General features: G+C 43.4%; 1 long non-coding RNA gene across 2 annotated transcripts in view; it reads left to right on the top strand.

The window, feature by feature from the left end:
* LOC123575909 overlaps nt 1–21,152 on the top strand; it is a 75,201-nt gene extending 54,049 nt beyond the window's left edge. The window contains exons 3-6 of one of the 2 annotated variants that reach the window (XR_006701080.1): nt 3,532–3,596; nt 9,212–9,298; nt 15,169–15,270; nt 19,770–21,152. This is a non-coding gene — a long non-coding RNA (uncharacterized LOC123575909). Of the gene's footprint in view, nt 1–3,408; nt 3,597–9,211; nt 9,299–15,168; nt 15,271–19,769 lie in introns of those variants that run through there. The other variant, XR_006701079.1, reaches the window with a different exon arrangement.
* Nucleotides 21,153–22,326: the final 1,174 nt, after the last annotated feature.

Below are 22,326 nucleotides of genomic sequence, written 5' to 3'. Positions count from 1 at the left end.
TCCCCATCTGCCCAGGATTAGGAGGTGTCCTCAGATGTGGAAGTTTCAGCGCCAAAATGGAGACAGTCTGGAGCCAACTGGGAGAGTTGGTCACTCTAGAGAAGGATGGCTTTGCTGGCAAGCACGGTGTGGAAGGCATTGCAGAGGAGGAAGAGAAGCGGAGTGGTGCTGGAATCTAGAAGAATGTACAGCGACCCAGAGCTTGGCGGGGAGAGAGAGAATGCTAATACAAATACACGGGTGGCCTCAGGGATCCCCAGCGCTGGTAGTTTCAATCCGGGTATTTTAGACAGAGCGTGCGCTTAGCGATTGCTTGCCACGTTGCTGCAAGAAGCGAGACGGAGTAAGTGGTTTTGCAGGCTCAACTGCTGACAGGGCCTGTGTGCACCTATCTCTGAGTTCAGGATAATTAGCTCGTGTCTGCAGCAGCTTCGAGCGTGTGCAGCCCGTCCCGAAACCCAGATGTTATTAGTCGGTCAGCACCACCTTAACAAAACCACAATTCAGCGGTCCCATCATCCCTTATTTCTTCCCCATTCCTTTGAGGTAGCCGGATGCCTGCAGGTTTCAGGGCGAGCCGGGCGTCTCGCGGGAACAATAAGAGGCTACGGTGTCTGACGCCACCCATGGGAATGAGCTTCAAACCGGTTCCGGGCCCGGTGGTCAGCCTGGGGGGCCAGTTTCTGAAGTAGGCCATCGACCTCCTATTAGGGGCTTTGCATTCTTCGTCCCGCCTCCTCGCTGGTTGCTGGCGTGTTTACAGATCTCCTTCCTAGATGTATCATAACCTTGTATCAACCATCCCTGTGACATCACAGGCCAGATGCTATATCAATAGACATCATAGCTTTTAAAAAATGTTTATTTATTTTGAGAGAGAGTGTGCAAGCAGGGGAAGGGGGAGGGAGGGAGAGAGAGAGAGAGAGAGAGAGAATCCCCTGCAGGCTCTGTGCTATCAGCACAGAGCTGGATGCGGGGCTCGAACCCACAAACCGTGAGATCATGACCTGAGCTGAAATCAAGAGTCTGGCGCTTAACTGAGCCACCCAGGCGCCCCCGAGGTCACATATCTTTTAATGAGAGAGCTGCTAATGTGGCAATGCAGCTGAAAGCACTGAGGGACGGCCCCCTCTCCACCCTGAGCTCAGGCCAACTGCCTCAGGGTCCGGGTCAAAGGGCTCTAGTGAGGGCTGAGCTCTCAAAAGCATGTGTGTACATATATGTACCTACATATATGTATGTATGAGAGTGTGTATGTTGCATGTGGTACATGTGTAGGGCGAGTGGGTGTATATGTGTGTGTGTGTGTGTGTGTGTATGTGTGTGAGTGGGTGTACCTGTGTATGGGTGTATCTGTGCGCATGTGTGGGAATGGTGTATGTTGTATGTGTATGTGTATGTGTGTGTGTAGGTTGTGTGTATATGTGGTGTGTGCGTGTGTATGTCCACGTGTGTGTATGTGCACACACAGGTACGCACACAGCCTTCTTGAGGGATCCCGGAGAGTTGGTGGTTATGCTCTGGGCCCCAGCTGGTGAACAGGCTTGCCAGCCCCTGGATGTGGGTGCCGAGACATCTCCCTGTTCCTCGTTCTGGTGAGAGGGTGAGTGACAGTGCCGGGGACGTGGGAGGGGGAAGTCAACCGATGCAGAACCCAGGCTGGGCTCTCGTCCTGTCATCGTCCCTCGCCCGGTCGGAGTTCACGGCAGAGGGAATCACAGGAGGGTTTCACCGCAAACCATAACCAGCCTCAGACACCGGGCCAATCTGCCCATCTACTGGGAGCAGTTTGCCAGGCCATCGTTGCTAAGCAGTAGATACGAATCCTTCACGTGAGCCCTCCAGCTTCCAGATTTATTTGGAGGATCCCACCCCTCGGCCAGCCAGCCACACAGGGTGGACGGAGTGAGGAGTCAGCAAAGCTGACTCACTTCAGACGTTTTGTAAAGCCCAGAAGTCGAGGCTATTCCCGCAGGATGGCTGTTAAGAGGTCTTGAAAAATCTACGTGGTAGATGGAATACACTGGCCACTTCCTACGTGACCGTGGAGGAAGAGGTGAACTCTTACTAAGCAGATCAACGGTTTAAAAACCCAGAGAGACAGACTGGGAAGCAGTGAAGCCAAGAACATGAGTGTCCATTCACTGTCATGAGCCCCGAAATCCGAATGCCAAGGATTCCTTGGGATTAGACTCTTTGGCTTTCTTTCTGACGGGCTTAGGCAAGTGCCGTCAGTTCCCTGGCACGTGAGTGTGTTTTCCCCCCAGCAACGGCGCCCACGTAAGTTATTGCACAACTCAGTCATCGACATGGCCTTAAGAAAAGGGAGTGCTGTGTGAATAGGGGTTAGGAGCTGTTTAAAGGTGACAGCATACTCCTCTTTCATATTAAGTCTTTTAAATTGCCACATCAAATACCTGAATGACCCATGACCCTTGTCTGCATGATCACACAGAGACATTTGCAGCCACTTTTGTTGGAAAGGAAAGTGCGTGCCACCTCCTGACCAGACTTCAGACAAGCTGACCTCTGGCCACTGGTTTTCTTTTGCTCTAAAAACGATGGGTTCTCTTGATCTGCAGTGAGACGCCTTCGTACCGATAACCATCTGACTGCTCTTCCTTTCTTCTCTCTGCCTTTCATTCTTTGCTTTCACTCGTGTTGACAGAGAACCTATGAGGGATGAAAAAGAAATCATGTTTCTGGCAGTCACTGAAGTTCACTCCATATTTTCCCCACACTCATTTCAGCTGTAGGAACTTCACATTTTGGGATTCCATGTAAACGTTACTTACAGGGACGCCTGGGTGGCTCAGTCGATTAACGGTCTGACTCTTGATTTCAGCTCAGGTCGAGATCTCACGGTTCACAAGATCAAGCCCTGCATGGGGCTCTGCGCTGACAGCGAGGAGCCTGCTTGGGATTCTCTCTCTCCTGTCTCTCTGCTCTTCCCCCGTGCTTGTGCGCTCTCTCTCTCTCAAAATAAGTGAATAGACTTAAGAAAAAACCCTTTACTTACAATATACACCAGAGCTACCCAAAAGAACTTTCTGCAATGATGGAAATCATCTATATCCACGTTGTCCAGTACAGTAGCCACTACAGGTGGCCCTTGAGCACCTCAAATGTGATTCACGTGACAAAGGAACCACATTTAAAACTTTACTTAACTTTAAATGATTTAAATTTAAATAGCTGCAATGTGGCTACAGGCTATCCTAGGGAACAGTGCTATTACAGAGCATATATGTGTCTCCAAGGCTTTCCTCCTCCCCTGCTCCCTCCAAATCCAAGTTCGCTTTTTTTGTTTTTTTAACTATAAGCGCTGGCACGCTTCAGCATCCCTCTCTAGGCTCCTTAACATGAGAGGAAGTAAGCAAACACTCAGCTTGTTGCCCTACAACTTCTGCAGCTCTCAGACTCCTTCATGTGGAGGCTGGGAGGGGGGTTGGGAGAGGCTTACTGAAATGTCAGTAACATGGTGAGAAAACGTCCGTTCTCCACCAGGCATTTCCTTTGTCGACACGACAGGTTTTCTCTGTGTCCATGTGAGGAGAGCAACGGCTCACCCCGAAATGGAATGCCCGACGTCTCAGGTGGGTGATGTTTCTATTTCAGTTTAATGTGTGTTTAAACTCATATAAGTTCCTTGAGTTATGTATGCTTGAAGGTACGACATTATAAATGTTTTAGGAGAAAGCCTGTGGAAATTGCATTGCGATTACATAACCAGAGAAGAATTTGACGAGTCCTGGGTTTGCACGAAGGAAAGCAGCTCAGGAGGGAGCTGAGCCTCCAACCAAAGCCCCACTTCCCCAGGACAGAATCATCGGAGTGTGACCCGGGTGATACTGGCAAAGAGCCCGGGCGAGGAAGATGGTTGGGAAAGGTGGATTTACTCAAACGGGCTCCTGGGAAAAGAAAGGAGCAAGGAGTTTCCAGGGTGGAAAAAATAAATTTCATACTTTTTAGCGAAGGTCGAAGGCAGTTATTGAGCCCTGAAAGGAGAAAGTGGGTGGAAAGAGAATATAGCACAGATAATGTGTACCTGGAAAAGGTCTGGGGCTTGAAGACAGCTCATGGGTGTCAGAAGAACAGGACAGATGGGGTCTGCCCGTGATTGGGTGTCACACAGACACCACGTTAAGGGGATGATGACCAGGTCTGGGGAGGAGTCCTTGTTTAAAACTGGAGAAAGTGTCTCCTTCACTTATTCAGCCATCCGGCTGTTTAGGTCTGCTCAGGCTGCTGTAACAAGATACTATAGACTAGGTGGCTTACACACCAGCAATTTATTTTTCTCACAGTTCTGGAGGCTGGGAGCCGGCTGATTTGGTTACTAGTGACAGATCTCTTCTGGTTTGTACCTTTTTGCTGTGTCCTCACATGGCAAGGTGGGGTAAGGGAAGGAGGGGGAGGGAGAGAGAGAGAGAGATGGAGTGGGAGAGGGGGAGGGGAGAAGGGAGGGGAAAAGGAGGGGAAGGAGGGAGGGAGGGAGGAAGAGAGCTGCCTGTCATCTCTTCCTATAAGGGCCCTAATCCCATCAGACCATAGTCCCACCCTCATGAGCACATCTAACCCTCATTGCCTCCCAAAGGCCCCATCTCCTAATACCATCACACTGGGAATTAGCATTTCAGTGTGTGAATTTGGAGGGGAAGACAAATTATAAGTATATAGCATCAGCCATTCAACAAATATTTATTGAGCACTAGTTACTAAGTGCTACAGTTGTATTGAGTAAAACACTATCTCAGTCTCAAGGAGCTCAATGCAAACAATCACAGCCCAAAGACCTAAGTGCACTAATAGAGAAAGTGCTGGAAGGTGCACAGAGGATGAGGGACCGGCTCTGCTTGGGGGTGTACGGATTAGGATTATGTGACATTTGAGCGACCTCTTCTCTTCTCTTCTCTCTTCCCTTCCCTTCCCTTCTCCTTCCTTCCTCTCTTCCTTCCTTCCTTCCTTCCATACCTCATTCATTCAATCAAAAAGTTTATCAAGTGTCTACCAAGTACAAAGTCCTATTCTACTGCCCAAGGTCATGGCGCTCAATGAGTCAGACAAAAATACTTGACCTTTGGTGATTATATTCTAGAGGAATAAGATAATAAATGATAAGCAACTAGGTAAACTATTACACAGTCTATCATATTATTATTTCTTTGCCTCAGGTTTATTTTTTAAAATCTTTATTATTGAAGTGTACTTAACACATGATGTTCAGGCGTACAACATAGTAATTCAATGATTGTATATATTACAAGCATCTCTCGAAGAACTAGGGAGGTACAGAGAGGGTGATTCCCAGATAGAGGTGACAGTATGTGCCAAGTCAGGAAGGTGGTCGAGGCACAGTGTGTTCTGACATTTGGGATGATCTATTGTGCCATGGGATTACGAATGATGGCATGGGCTAGGATAGGTCAGCAGGAGATGACATTAGAGAGACAGGTTGGACTTGGAGGAAGATCCAGATATGCCATGCTAAGGACTTTGAACCTGCTCTCAAAGGAAATGGGGAGGCTGAGAACTAGAACAAAGTTTTAAATGGGAGAATGTGCAGACCTACGTGTAGGAAGCTAGTGGGCATTGCATTAATGTGCTGGGGCTGCCATCACAAAGTACTATGGACTGGATGGCTGAAACAACAGAAATTTATTTTCTTACAGTCCTGGAGACTGGAAGTCCAAGATCAAGGTGCTGGAAGGTTCAGTCTCCTCTGAAGCCTCTCTTCTTAATTTGTAGATGGCTATCTTTTCCCTGTGTCTTCACATGGTCTTCCCTCTATGGTGTGTGCCTGTCTGTGTCCGAATTTCCTCTTTTTGTGAGGACACAAGTCCTATCGGATTAGGGCTTACCCTGATAACCTCATTTAGCTTGCAACCTCTTGAAAAAGCCCCGTCTCTAAATATAGTTACATTCTGAGGTACTGGAGGTTAGGGCTTTAACACACGAGTATGGATGGGGGCTGGGGAGGTGGGGGCACAATTCAGCCCATCACAGGCACCCATACTGAAGGTAAGCTGGATAACAAAGGCTGGTAGGTGATGAACTACTTTAAAGCTCTTTTGTACAAATTCACTTGTTGAGTAATGGTGAAGACCTGATTGGGGGCTGTGGTGGGGACAGAGAGGAGCTGGTAGTTTGGGGAGGCATTGGGAGGCTAATGGCTGAAACTAAGTCAAGGAATTTACTAGAAGGGAGAAGTTTGTACCCCTTAACTCAGAATCCCTACCTAATGTCAACAAATACTTGACACACAAACGGGTGCAGATGAAAGCCCGTGAGTTCAGGATATAACAGATACCCTGACTGCAAGGTGATGAGATCCAGCCTCAGTGTCACACCCAGGATCGCTGCTGAGGTAGAAGTGTGACACTTTTTATCATAATTTCTTATCCGAGAGCTCTTCATCCTGCTAATAAATTCTTTTTTTTAATATGAAATTTATCGTCAAATTGGTTTCTATACAACACCCAGTGCTCATCCCAACAGGTGCCCTCCTCAATACCCATCACCTCCCCTCCCCTCCCTCCCACCCCCCATCAACCCTCAGTTTATTCTCAGTTTTTAAGAGTCTCTTATGGTTTGGCTCCCTCCCTCTCTAACTTTTAAAAAATTTTTCCTCCTTCCCCTCCCCCATGGTCTTCTGTTAAGTTTCTCAGGATCCACATAAGCGTGAAAACATATGGTATCTGTCTTTCTCTGTATGACTTATTTCACTCAGCATAATACTCTCCAGTTCCATCTACGTTGCTACAAAAGGCCATATTTCATTCTTTCTCATTGCCAAGTAGTATTCCATGGTGTATATGAAACACAATTTCTTTATCCATTCATCAGTTGATGGAAATTTAGGCTCTTTCCATAATTTAACTATGGTTGAAAGTCTGCTAATAAATTCTGCTTCTCTATGTGCACAAGAGCTTGAGCATACACCTTCATCAGGTCTAAACAAAGGGACTAGTATATTTCCTAATGTCCTGAAGAAGTGGTTGGTGACAGATCTGATTTAGGGGAGCAGAGTTATCTAGAAAAATCATTGGAGGGACTCAGGTACAGTGAAAGTGATCCTTTGCTCCCTATTAAACCTCATCATGCCTATGTTGTATATTCTCAGCATTACCGAGACTATTGCTTTATCACATTACTTATGTCATATACTTGTTTTTGACTCAATGCCAGAAACACCTGGACCAGAGAGGTCCCTGACTTCACTGAAAAACAGCTTCCAAGTTTCAGCAACTTTTAAAAATAGAATTTCTAAAGTCTTCCCTTTGACTAGAACAAGCAATCCTAAAATTTGTATGGAACCACAGAAGACCCCAAAGTAATATTGACGAAGAAAACCAAACCAGGAGGCATCACAATCCCAGACTTTAGCCTCTACCACAAAGCTGTAATCATCAAGACAGTATGATATTGGCACAAAAACAGACACATAGATCAATGGAATAGAACAGAGAACCCAGAATTGGACCTACAAATGTATGGCCAACTAACCTTTGACAAAGCAGGAAAGAGTATCCAATGGAAAAAAGACCATCTCTTTAACAAATGGTGCTGGGAGAACTGGACAGCAACATGCAGAAGAATGAAACTAGACCACTTTTAAACGTTAAAAAAAACGTTAAGCAGCCGACTTCAGCTCAGGTCATGATCTTGTGGTCCGTGAGTTCGAGCCCTGCATCAGGCTCTGTGCTGACAGCTCAGAGCCTGGAGCCTGCTTCAGATTCTGTGTCTCCCTCTCTCTGACCCTCCCCTGTTCATGCTGTCTCCCCCTGTCTCAAAAATAAATAAAAAACATTAAAAAAAAAAGAAACTAGACCACTTTCTTACACCATACACAAAATAAACTCAAAATGAATGAAAGACCTAAATGCGAGACCAGAAACCATCAAAACCCTAGAGGAGAAACCAGGCAAGAACCTCTTTGACCTCAGCCTCAGCAATTTCTTGCTTGACACATCTCCGAAGGCAAGGGAATTAAAAGCAAAAATGAACTACTGGGACCTCACCAAGAGAAAAAGCTTCTGCACAACAAAGGAAACAATTGACAAGGCTGAAAGGCAACTGATGGAATGGGAAAAGACCTTTGCAAATGACATATCAAATAAAGGGTTAGTATCCAAAATCTATAAAGAATTTACCAAACTCACCACCCAAAAAACAAATAATCCAGTGAAGAAATGGGCAGAAGACATGAATAGACACTTTTCCAAAGAAGACATCCAGATGGCCAACAGACACGTGAAAAGATTCTCAATGTCACTCATCATCAGGGAAATCCAAATTAAAACCACACTGAGATACCACCTCACACGGGTCAAAGTGGCTAAAATTAACAACTCAAGAAACAGATGCTGGCAAGGATGTGGAGAAATGGAAACCCTCTTGCACTGTTGGTGGGAATGCGAACTGATGCAGAGGCTCTGGAAAACAGTGGAGGTTCCTCAAAAAATTAAAAAGAGAACTACCCTATGACCCAGCAATAGCATTACTGGGAATTTACCCAAGGGATACAGGAGTGCTGATTCATAGGGGCACATGTACCCCAGTGTTTATAGTAGCACTATCAACAATAGCCAAATTATGGAAAGAGGCCAAATGTCCATCAACTGATGGATAAAGAAGATGTGGTGTATATATACATACAATGGAATAGTACTTGGCAATGAAAAAGAATGAAATCTTGCCATTTGCAACAACGTGGATATAACTGGAGGGTATTATGCTAAGTGAAATAAGTCAGTGAGACAAAGACAGATATATGTTTTCACTCATATGTGGAAGTTGAGAAACTTAACAGAAGACCATGGCAGAGGGAATGAAAAAAATATATATTGTTACAAACAGAGGGAGGCAAACCATAAGAGACTTTTGAATACAGAGAACAAACTGAGGGTGGAAGGGAGTGGAGGGGTGTGTGTGTGGGTGGGGGGAATTGGTGATGGGCATTGAGGAGGGCACTAGTTGGGATGAGCACTGGGTGTTGTATGTAAGTGATGAACCATGGGAATCTACCTCCAAAACCAAGAGCGCACTGTATACACTCTATGTTAGCCAATTTGACAATAAATTATATTAAAAAAAAAAAACAAAACAAAGGTTAGATGTAATGCTATTAAAAGACATCAAAAAAATAATAATAAAGTCTTCCTTTGAGTCATTGCCCCAGAACTGAACTCTCCTGCTTTTTCCTCTTCAGAACTCCTTCATGCTGCTGGGTCACTGCCACTTCTGTCTTCCTCCAAAATACCACCTCATACCTAGAGCACGGCACCACTAAGCACAGGTAAGAGGGGAGAAGGCAGTGAAGGTGTGTATGGCACAGTTCCTGCCTCCAGGAGCACACAGTCTCCTGAAAGAAAAAAGAAGCGCAGGATGTTGAAATGGGACTCTTGTCTCTCTTTTTGGCTGAGGCACCAAGTCAATAGAAACAACAGCAATGACATTGCAAAGCGAGGCATGTGGTTTCCCAGGCAGGACTGCAAAGGAGGTCACTGGGAAGCCAGCTTTGAGGCCCCAGCTGACCACCAGCTGCAGCCTATACAAAACACTGGAGAGGCCAAGAGAGAGGCTGGAGGTTAGAGGACTCCTTTGAAGAGAAATAGGCAGTGTGCACTGAGTTTTATCCCTCCATGGAGGGGGAGGTGGTGCTGCTACCTTCTTTCCTCGATCTGTGAGGGTGACTTCAAAAACACCTTTGGACAGCTGTCAGGTATTCCCAGGAAAATGGGTAACTCAGGGGACCAGAGTCTGAGTATGTGGATTCTCACGAGTGAGAGGTTGGCTGAGGCCACAGAGAAAAGGGCTGTGTGCCTGCACTTGAACTGACTGCAGGCCAAAGATGCATGTTCACTGTGGACCAGAGGTGAGTGTGTGTGTGAGAGAGAGAGCCCTGGGGGATTATCATAGAGAAGGCCCAGAGCAGAAAGAAGCTCGAGGAATTGCTATGTGACCATGGGCCAAAGGAGGGCTTTTAAGTGACCAGCTAGATGGGACTCTTCTGCCTGAGTCACAGGCATGATAGGTGGGAAATAGCCCCAGTTTTGGGGGGCAGGAAGGAGGCTCAGAGAAAGAATTGGCTTCACACAGGAGTCATGTGACCAAAGGCTGCTTCCTCTGCCCCCTCCCTGATTCTAACTTTGGCAAGGACAGAGGTGCAGCCAGCAAGGTGAGTGAAAGAGAGAAGAAACCAACCACATGGTTCCAAGGGCCCACCAGAAGGAGGCCCAAACCGATAGGGAGGGACTTTAACGTTAAATGGAAATTTGACCATTATATGGACTGGATATTGTGAACGTATTATCTGAGAGAAGCAAGAAGCCGCGAGGCCTGCCTGAGATTTCATATGGTGGCAGAGAAGGAGCCAGCCCCTCCAGTGGGTTGAACCCACCCTTTTAGGGTAAGGAAACACTGTGTTCTGATTGTACTTGGTGATTTTCCCTCTTTCCAGTACTGGTTCTATGCACACATAATGATGATCTCAGGCAGAATAACGTACCCGTCTCTTGTTGCCTCAGCGCACACCCATTGGACTCCTCCTCTGTGCCAGACCCAGCTGACTCTGGGGAACAACAGGGAACAAAACCAGGCAAGGCCTTGACCCTTCAGAGAACTGACAGTCCAGCTGGGGAGACTCTAGACCCTATGAAACAAACTCGCGTGCAGCATGTTTTGAGAATGTGATGAGGGAAGAATCACACAGGAGTGGAGTAGAAAAGAGGAAAGGCTTCCTGGAAGAGAGAGGACGGAGTTGGGTCCTGCAGAAGTGGCCAGCCCTGGGTGGGAAGCAATGGCCAAGAAGGCTCTCCATGTCTGGAGTGACCAGTGTTCAGGCACATCATGGGAGAGGAGTGGTCCAATGTCGTGTCAGCACAGAGTGTGCAAAAGGCCAAATGAGTATGAGTCTATTATAGGAAATAGAATACAGTAGGCAAATCTACAGAGATGGGAAGCAGATTGGTGATTGCCTAGGGTTGAGGGGGTTGCTAGTGAGCACAGGGGCTCTTGTTGGGAAAAGGAAATTTCCGAAAATTTGATTGAGATGATGGTTACCTTAAATACATTAAATATACTGAAACCATTGAATCAGACACTTCAAATGAGTGAATTTCATGGTATATGAATTATATCTCAAAAAAGCTCCTAAAAAAAGAATCCAGTCACAGCACAATAAATATAGATGATACAATCCGTAGAGAATTCAGAATCTGGCAACACTAGACAACATGTCATTTAAGAATAGGTGGCAAAACTATAAAGAAATCAGGGGAATACAGTCAATAATATTCTAATAACTTTGTACAGTGACAGATGATAACTAGACTTACTGTGGGGATATTATAGGGTATTGTAGGTCAGTTATACTTCAGTAATAAAAAAAAAAGAAATAAAGGGAATAATCCTGCAAATGTCAGGGCAAAATTCATTCTTGGAGGCAGGAGGGAAACAGGTAAATGGGGAGCACAGAAGTCAGTGACCATCTAACAAAGCCGACATAGCTGAGTCTTACTGTGACTGGTGGTTTCACAGGCATGATCTTTATAAAAATAATTGTACATCCCTCAGGAACAATCTTTTGAATGTATGACATGTTTCAAAATAAATAAAGACAAAAGAGGAGGAGTACAAATGAGAGACAGGACCAAAAGTCCCCTGGCACTCATGGGGAAGAGTCCAGAGCACAAGGTGAGACCTAACGAGGGAGACGATGGGGAGCCATTGAATGTACTTGAGGAGACAGCAAGGGGATGGGAGAGGTAGTTTAGGAAGGTAACCAGGCTCTGTGAGCAAGATGGATGGGAGCAGGGAGTGGCCCTGGGTGGGGAGAAGTTCCAGGGGAGAGAGAACAGGGTCTGAGCATGTGCAGTGGGCCAGTCGGGGAGGGGGTGCCATGGGAATGGTGTGAGGACCACCGTGCAGAAATCAGTGATGTAAGAGTAAGGGATGAAGGATGCCTGGGAGAATGAATGACAGCATGTTGGGCAGAGATAGAGAGTCAGGGAGGAGGGGCTGGAGGGAAGCAGAGATGAATAGTTTAGCCTTGGCTACGTATGGAGTATAAGAAACTACTATATTATAAAATGAGGGATCTCAGGAGCTTGCAACTATAACTCTTGGCAAATTGTAGGTTCCCACATAATTATGGGATCTTTCCAAGTTCTATTTGGGCCAGGTTCTTTGAGGAACCTGCCTGTCTTTTGTAGTCCCAACCCTCTCTGTATCTCAGCCTGATCTGCAGTCCCCGCCTCCCACCACTTTCCAAGATGTAGAACGAGATGAGTCCCGTTGGTTTAGCCCGGGGCCTTGGGAGTGCCGATTTGAGAAGAGGCTTTTTGGAAAACTCTCCTTGAATAAATTGTTCTTGGCTACCCCAGGTTCCTGCTGCTCTGGGAACCTTATCTGGCATAGCTTGTGAGAGGAGCAGAAATGAAGGTCCCCAGGAGGTAAAGACTCCTAAGGCTAGGACCTGAAGGAAGAACAAGCTCATCCAGTTCCAGGTGGGAGGAGCAGGCGGGCAGGTGCCAGCGAGAGACAGTGTGAGTGGAGCTGACAGGGAGGGGCCCGAGAGCAAGCCAAGGGCCAAACTGTGCAAGCAGTTAGACTGGACTGACTATTTACCCTAAGGGTAACTGAAGCTATTGAAGGTTTTGAAGTAGGGAAATGATATGATCGGTTTCTACTTGTGGCTAATGAACATTTACTGTGTGCCAGGAATCCTTCAGTCTTTTCATCTACACTATCTTATTTAATCTTTTTAGTGGCTCTATGGGACTGGATATGATCCATCCATCCATCCATCCACCCATCCACCCACTCAACTATCCATCCTTCCATCCCTCCATCCCTCCATCCCTCCATCCCTCCATTCCCTCCATCAATCTAATCATCCATCCATCCACCCATCCATCCATTCATCCATCCACCCAACTAACAATTTTTTAAAAATTGAAGACAGCTTTGTGCTAGTCACTGTACTCATGTTCTTTGGACAGATGAGGAAATTGAAGGGTCCTCACTCCTAGAAGTTCAAATCAATTCTTTAAAAAAATTTTGTTTTTTAGTTTATTTATTTTTGAGAGAGAGAGAGAGAGAGCGAGCAGGGAAGGGGAGGAGAGAGTGGGAAGCACAGAATCTGAAGCAGGCTCCAGGCTCTGAGCTGTCAGAACAGAACAGAGCCCGATGCGGGGCTCAAACTCACAATCTGCGAGATCGTAGATCATGACCTAAGTCAAAGTCGGCACTTAACTGACTGAGCCGCCCGGCACTTAACTGACCTACAGCCTAGGTCAAATCAAGGCTGTAACTAGAAAGAGGCTTGGCCAGAATTCAAATCCAGGAAAGCAGACTCCAGCGCCTGGGGTTTTCCACTGGATCAGAGGCATTGCTGAGGTCTCTTTTCAGGGTAGGACTGCAGGTCCTGGGTGAGTCCTAAAGGCAAGGTCACCTGGGATCCTGAAGTATGAATTGGCCTTCAGTAAAATGAGGGGGTTGCTGAGGCCACTATATATGAGATGAATAGAATAAAAAGCACATGTGTGAATGAGTTTGGCAGACCTGGTTACCTGCCATTTCTCTGCCTTCTTTCTTGCTAACAGAACTCTGATTTGGGGGGTGGGGCATGCTGGGAAAAGCAAAGTGTGGGGGAACCACAGTGTATCTAGTTTCTATAGAGACTTGTGATTGGTTTGAAACCAATCATGGCTAAGCTAATACTGTTTGTTAGGTACTCACCTTTTCTGCCCCCTTTGCAGCTAGTGGTGGGCCAGCCATGTGACCAAGTTTTGGCCAATGAAACAACGGGGAAGTCTGTTGAGGGCTTTTAAAAAATGGTTTTGATTGCCCTGATGGAAAGCAAGAAAATCAGCCCTGTCTATCTGGCTGCCTTACTGCATTCTGACTTTGAATGCAGCCATGATTCCTGGAGCTGTGGTAGCCATCTTGTGACCATGAGGCAACAGACACAAAGACAAAAAGCCAGTAAACGAGGTGGCAGGATAGAAAGAGCTGGGTTCTTAATGTACTTGAGCAGCTAACAAATGGCAGCAAGGGCTTCCCTCCAGACTGCTAATATGTGAAAAAAGTAAATCCCTAGGAGTTAACATTTTTTCCATTACCTCTAGTTGACCATGTGCTAACTGATATAATAAGCATGGTGAGGAGAAGGCAGGAAGGAGAGAACATATTTGGAGTGTAGGGTGATGTGAAGGCACCACTGGGAATGTGGCTTTGTTTTCTCATTACTTTATGTGTTGTAAATCTTGAAGACAGGGTCACTTTTTCTTTTCTGTTTTTATCTTTTCCCTTCTGTACTCGCCTAACTTCCCCCTTCCCTTTCGCCCGCATCAAGCCCCCATGCACCATGACTTGGTTTGGAATGAAGGAATTTCCCCTTTGTTGATTCTCACTCTACCTTTGTCAAGTTATCAAAAATTTTCCAGATAGGGCAGACACCTAAACTCTTTCACTGTACTCATGAAAGCTTTTACAGATGCTTCGCTTATTATTTTCTTTAATGCCCAGAAGGGAAGCTGGTAATTTAGAAACTTACATGGTCCTTTGAGAAGAGGAAAGGCCTCAAGCCAAAAATGTCATAAAAGAATTTGGAGGGGAGGGAAGGGCAGTTGTAAAAATAAAATGACAGAGACAATGGAAGAAAGGGAAAGAAAAGATACAAGGGAGTCTTTTGAATCACTGGCATTTTCATGCTCTCACAAGTTATCGTCAGCAAAACCTACATGACCCCCTACCCCCACCCACCACACACTTTCTGCTTAAATCCCAGCAGTGGACTGATGTCTCTTCTATCAGAGGAGACATATTTCTGAGATATCTAATTCTAATAGCCTTGCACGACAGCACTGTTAGTTACTTTGCATACAGCTGTTACCCCAACTTCCCTTATTCCAAGTGAACAGCGTCCCATTTTTAATTACCCTCCAAAGTGTGGCAGCGCTATTCAGATTAGGATGGCCTTGCAGTGGCTTCAGACCTAGGGTAGGGAGTTGTTTTCCCTTCCCAGGGATTGGTTTATGAATGGCCCTGTGACACAGTTTTGGCCATTGAGATCAGAGGGGAAAGCTGGTAGGGATTTTATGGGGAAGTTTCCTTTGTTTTTAGAAGAGGTGGGCATGTTTGTTGTTGTTGTTGTTTTTTCAGATTCTGGTGTGGATGTGTAAAGAGGTGATGCCTGGAACGATGACAGCCTTTTGCGGACCATTAGAGGAGCTCTCCAAAGGATAAGCCGGCATACTAAGGATGGTAAAAAGAAAAAGAGTCTGTGTTTTTGGTTTTGTTTCACCTCCATATTAACCAACTCTGGAAATATTCCCCTTTCGAACTTGATGTTTTATTATTAGACTGGCTGATCAGAAAGAAGACTGGGTAAAGGTGAATCTTCAGATTCTTGCAGTGTCAGAGAATAAGGAAGTGCTAAACTGCCACCCTCAAGGGGCTATGTCAAAGGGACACAGCTGAAAGACCTTCCAATGGCCAAAACTGGGACCATTTGAGCAATAAAATAATTGAAAGGTGCTGGATTATCACCTGAAGTATAAAATAAATATCCACAAGTCCATACTAATATACAAAAGTGAATAAATACATGAAGAAGAATGGAGGAATCGCCTGGGCAGAAAAATTCCAAATAATTCATGTAGATATTATGTCCTCAAAGAAGTGGAGCCTGACTGCCCCCTCCCTAAGTGTGGCATTCCTTTGGAAGGAACCGCTTCCTTCTAAAGAGTAAACTATGGAAACTGGGGAGAAAAGGGTTACTCCACAGCAGAGAATCCTGACACATATGACCTCAGCTGGTGATCAAGGTCAACATCAACAGGGGTTAAGTCATGTTGATAGAGTGTACCTCTGATATCATGTGGTAAGAATGGCACTTTATCTCTCTGGTTTTCCTTCCCCAGACCCATAATCCCTTTCTAATCATGCGACTAACATCAGACAAACCCAAATTTAGGTATGATCTAAAAAATTCTTACTCGGTACTCCGCAAAGCTCTCGAAATCATCAAAAACAAAGACAATCTGAGGAACTGTCATAGCAAGAGAAGCTCAAGGAGACTTGGTGATTGACCAGAATGTGAGATCCTGGAAGGGATCCTGGATATGAGGTAAAAACAAAGGAAATTTGAGTAAAGTATGGAGTTTAGTTAATAATAATGTATCAACGTTGGTTTATAAATTTTTTAAAGTTTATTTATTTTGAGAGAGAGAGAGAGAGAGAGAGCACATGTGTGTGTGAGTGGGGGAGGGGGAGAGAGAGGGAGACGGAATGAATCTCAGGCAGGCTCTGCACTGTCCAGTACAGATCCCGATGTGGGGCTCAAACTCGCGAACCGTGAGATCATGGCCTGAGCTGAAGTCAGATGCTTAACCCACTGAGCCACCAGGTGCCCTCGTTCACAAATTGTGACAAATTTACCATACTAACATGAGATGTTAATAATAGGGGAAAGCAGGGGAGGTAGATAGGGATTCTCAGCGCTATCTTCACCAAGTTTCTATAAACCCAAAACTATTGTAAAATTCAAAGTTGATTTTAAAAAAGAGAGCTACCAATATTAAGAATGAGAAAGATTCTAGTCACTACAGGATATTAAACGGATAATATTATGAACAACTTTATGCCAATTTATTTGGTAAGTTAGACGAAAAGGACACAATTGTTAAAGACCCAAGCTACTAAAGTCACCCAGGAAGAAACTTAAGATAGTGTAGATAACTTAAGTAGCCCAGGGCTATTAAGGAAATTTAATATCTAGTTTAAAACTTTTCCACAGAGAAAACTTCCAGCTCAGTTAGTTTCACTGAGAAATTCTATCAAACATTTAAGGTAAAACTATGGCCAGTCTCACACTTCTAGCCTTCATTCCAGAAGGCTAGTGTTACCCTGATATCAAAACCAGCATAAGACATTATGAGAAAACTATACCCCACTATACTTCATGCAAAAATGCTGAGCAAAATTTTAGCAAACTGAATTCAACAATATGTAAAAGGGATAATACATCACGAGTAAATGAGGTTTATCCCAGGAAGGAAAGCTTGATTTAACATTTGAATGTCAATCAATGTAATCTGTATTAACAAAATAACAATAAACAGAAGAAAGTGAGCACTAATACACATTAACAGAACAAAAAAAGAAAAACCATATGATCATCTCAATGCAGAAAAAGCTTTTGACAAAATTCAACATCTATTCCTGATAAAACTCCAGCAACTAGAAACAAAAGGGAATTTTCTTCAACCTGATAAAGACATCTGTGAAAACCCACAGCTAGTATAATATTTGCCGGGAAAGAGAATGCTGCACTCCTAAGATCAAGAGTGAGACAAAGATGCTTACGACGGTACCCAAGGTTGTACTGTGGTTTCTATACAGTGTAATAAAGCAAGAAAAAGAGATAAACATTTATATTTTGAGAAAGAAGTCAACCTGGCTTTATTTACAGATGACATGGTCATCTCTGTGTAGAGTTGTATGAAATCAGAACTAATAAGTGAGTTTAGCAAGGTTGCAGAATCAATATACAAGATGAATACACAAAATCAATAGTATTTCTGTACATTAGCGATAAGAAAATCAGAAATTGAAAACTTTGAAGTATGCCATTGACAAAATCATAACAGATATGAAATACTTGGAAGTCTAAAGATGTGAGGGGCGCCTGGGTGGCTCAGTCAATTAAGTGTCCGACGTTGGGTCAGGTCATGATCTCAGGGTTTGTGAGTTCAAGCCCTGTATTGGGCTCTGTGCTGACAGCTCGGAGCCTGGAGCCTGCTTCGGATTCTGTGTATCCCTCTCTCTCTGCCCCTCCTCCACTTGCTCACATTCTCTCTCTCAAAAATAAAATAAAATAAAGTTAAAAAATTTTTTTAAATTAAAAAAAAAGACAGATGTGAAAGACCTGTCACTGAAAACTCTGTAACATTGTTGCAATAAATGAAAGAAGACCTAAATAGATGGGAAATATACATGTTGATGAATTGGGAGACTCAGTATTGTTACAATGTTAATGATCTCCAATGTAATCTAAAGATTCAATGCAATACAATCAAAATCCCAGAAGCCTATTTGGGGAGTAGAGATTTATTAAACTATTTCTAAAAATTCACATGGAAATACAAAAAGCCCAAAATAACAGCTTCAAAAAATATATGCAAAGTTGGGGGGACTTAATACTACCTGCATTCAAACTAGTTATAAAGTGCCAGTAACCAAGATGCAGTGTGTTATTTGCTAAAAGATAGACAAATATAGACAGAGAATAGACTGGAAAGTTCATAAATAGAGCATTTATATATGCTCTCTCTAGACTTAGACAACTTATTTGGGACAAACCTACAAAGGCAATTTAGTGAAGCTTTCTAGTCTCTGCAACAGGTGGTGCTGGGATAATTATACATCCAGATGCAAAAAAAAATTAACGTCAGTACCTCATACTATGTACAAAAACAACCCCAAGTAGGTCATAGACCCAAATGTGAAAGTAAAATTAGAAAACTTTTGGAATAAAATATAAAAAAAAAAATCTTTGTGACCCTGAGTTAGACGACAATTTGTTAGATACACCACAAAAAGCATGACCCATAAAAGAAAAAATTGTTAAGTTGCACTTCATCAGAATTAAGCACTTTTTAGTCTCTTCAGTGAATGGTATTGGGAAAACTGGATATCCAGGAGCAAATGTAAGAAACTGAACTCTTACATCACACACAAAAATCAACTCAAAATGGGTTGAAGAATTAACAGTGAGATCCAAAACTGTAAAGCTCTCAGATAAAAACATAGGGGAGAACCTTCAGGACCTAGGTCTTGACATTGATTGTTATGGATATGACACCAAAAGCACAGGCAATAAAAACAAAAATAGGGGAGACTACATCAAACTAAAGAGTTTCTGTACATTAAAATGAGCAATCGACAGAATGGAAAGGCAAACTATGGAGTAGGAGCAAATATTTGTAAACCATGTATCTGATAAGTGGTCTCCCAAATGTTTAAGGAGCTCCTAGAACTCAACAGTAAGACAACTAATAACTTGATTGAAAAAAAAAAATGGGCTGGGGACTTGAATAGATGATTCTCCAAAACAACATACCAATGTCCAACAGGTGTATGAAAAAAATACTCAATGTCAAAAAAAAAAAAAAAAAAAAAAAGCAACAAAAACAAAACCCCAAACAACTCAATGTCATTAATCATTAGGGAAAAATAAATCAAAACTGCAGGGGCTATCACCTCATACCTGTTGGTGTATAACAGGGTGGCCATTATATTAAAAATAAACAGGGGCGCCTGGGTGGCTCAGTCAGTTAAGCGTCTGACTTCGGCTCAGGTCATGATCTCGCAGCTCGTGGGTTCGAGCCCCGCATCAGGCTCTGTGCTGACAGCTCAGAGCCTGGAGCCTGCTTTGGATTCTGTGTCTCCCTCTCTCTCTGTCCCACCCCCTGCTTACACTCTGTCTCCCTCTCTCAAAAATAAATAAAACGTTAAAAAAAAATAAACAAACAAAACCTGAAAGATAACAAGAGCTGTCAGGAAAGTGGAGAAATTAGAATCCTTGCACACTGCCAAGGCAATGCAAAATAGGGCGACGATTATGGAAAACAGTATGGAGGTTCCTCAAAAAATTAAAAATAGAAGTACTTTATAATCCAACAATCCCACTTCTGGGTTTTTTCCTAAAAGAATTGAAATAGGATCTTAAAGAGATATTGGCACTCTTTTGTCCTCTGCAGCACTATTCACAATAGTCAAGATGTGGGAACTACCGAAAAGTTCACCAACAGATGAATGAATGGAGAAAATGTGATGTATACATACAATGGGATATTACTCAGCCTTAAAGGACATTCTGCAAGATGTGACAACCCCGGGTGAAACTTGGGGACATCATACTAAGTGAAAGAAGCCAGAAAAAACAGAAAGGTAAATAATGTGTGAGGTATCTAAAATAGTAAAACTCATAAAATCAAAGAGTAGAATGGTGGTTACCAGGGGCTGGGGGAAAGGGGAAGTTGGGAGTTATTAATCAATGGGCAGAAAGTTTCAGCCGAGCAAGATGAGTAATTTTGAGAGATCTGCTGTATCACCTTGTACTTACGGTCAACAATAACGAATTATGCACTTAAAATTTTTTTGAGAGGGTAGGTCTCATGTTAGGTGTTCTTACCACATTAATTAAAAAATATATAAACCTTTGCTCTTATAAGCCCCTAGAAGAGAATGAAAAGACAAGCCACAGACAGGGATACAATATTTTCAAGTCTTATATCAAATAAAGGTCTTATATACAGACTATATATCAAATATCAAAATTCAATAATTATAACTTAATTGTTTGAATGGGCGAAAAATGTGAACAGATACTTTACCCCCAAAGATATAGGGATGGCAAATAAACACATTAAAAGATGCTCAATATCATTCGTCGTTAGGGAAATCCAAACTAAAACCACCCTGAGATACCACTACATATTCATCCCAATGGCAACACAGGTGAATCACTGAATGATAGGAGCCAGCCCCAAAAGTTCATACTATAGCATTCTAAGTTTTATAAAATCCTGGAAAAGCAAATTTATCTGTAGTGACAAGAAACTGTCTACTCGGTTGAGTAGGGTGGGGAGAAGTGACAGGGAGGAATATAAAGATTTGGAGGCGAGGGATATGTTCATTATCCATTGCTGCTCATGGTGGCGTATATGTTCGTATATGCATCATTCATGTATACATGTGTCAACACTAACCAAGTTGCACACTTTATACAAAGCTTACTATACCACAATTATAACTCAGTAAATTCTATCTTTAGGAAATAATCACAGATATTTAGGAAATCATCTTTAAAAAATAATCACCATAAAAATGTATTTATAAGGATATTCATTGCAGAAATATTTACAGTAGCATAGAAACTCAGAGGTAGATTCAAAGCCCAGTGATAGAAAGATGTAAATTGTTCTTTTACATTATAAAAATAAGTATTATACATTTATATAATGTGAGATTTGTGATGGAATTTTACTCACATGAGGAAAGGCACGCAGTATGTTACTGAAGAAAAGCAGGATACAAAATCTTGAAATATAATCACAATTTAACTACCGTCTCCCCCTCACACCCACTAGGAGATAACATTCCTGAAGGAGATGCACTAAAATTATCTGAGTGGTGGTATTATGGATGTTTTTTTCCCTTTTATTTATTATTTTACCTCCATATTTTCCAAACTTTTTATAATAACCACAATCAACTTTTTTACCCAGAAAATAACATCTTTTAAAAAATATAATTTATGGTCAAGTTAGCTAATATACAGAGTATACTGTGTGCTCTTGGCTTCAAATTTCCTTGATTCGTCACTTGCACAAAACATCCAGTGCTCATCCTAACAAGGGCCCTCTTTAATGCCCATCACCCATTTTCCTTGCCCCCCACACCCCCCACTCCTTTCCACCCTCAGTTTGTTCTCTGTATTCAAAAGTCTCCTATGGTTTGCCTCCCTCTCTGTTTGTAACAATATATATTTTTTTCATTCCCTCTCCCATGGTCTTCTGTTAAGTTTCTCAGGATCCACATATGAGTGAAAACATATGGCATCTGTCTTTCTCTGCCTGGCTTATTTCACTTAGCATAATACCCTCTAGTTCCATCCATGTTGTTGCAAATGGTGAGATTTCATTCTTTTTTGTTGCCGAGTACTATTCCATTGTGTGTCTGTGTGTATCACATCTTCTTTATCCATCAGTTGATGGACATTTGGGATATTTCCATAATTTGGCTATTGTTGATAGTGCTTCTATAAACATTGGGGTACGTGTGCCCCTATGAATCCGTACTCCCGTATTCTGCGGACAAATTCCTAGTAGTGCTATTGCTGGGTTGTAGGGTAATTCAATCTTTAATATTTTTAATATTTATTTATTTTTGTGAGGGAGACAGAGAGAGACAGAGCACGAGCAGGGGAGGGACAGAGAGAGAAGGAGACACAGAATCTGAAGCAGGCTCCAGGCTCTGAGCCGTCAGCACAGAGCCCGATGCGGAGCTTGAACCCACAAACCGTGAGATCATGACCTGAGCCGAAGTCGGACGCTCAATCGACTAAGCCACCCAGGTGCCCCAAAACCACAATTTCCTTACCCATTCATCAGTTGATGGACATTTAGGCTCTTTCCATCATTAGGCTTTGTTGAAAGTGCTGCTATGAACATTGGGGTACCAGTGCCCCTATGCATCAGTACTCCTATATCCCTTGGGTAAATTCCTAGCAATGCTATTGCTGGGTCATAGGGT

The sequence above is a fragment of the Leopardus geoffroyi genome, chromosome C2 (genome assembly GCF_018350155.1).
Source record: "Leopardus geoffroyi isolate Oge1 chromosome C2, O.geoffroyi_Oge1_pat1.0, whole genome shotgun sequence".
NCBI lineage: Eukaryota > Metazoa > Chordata > Mammalia > Carnivora > Felidae > Leopardus > Leopardus geoffroyi.
The sequence above is the reverse complement of the archived record's forward strand: the minus strand, read 5'-3'. Positions and strand labels throughout refer to the sequence as shown.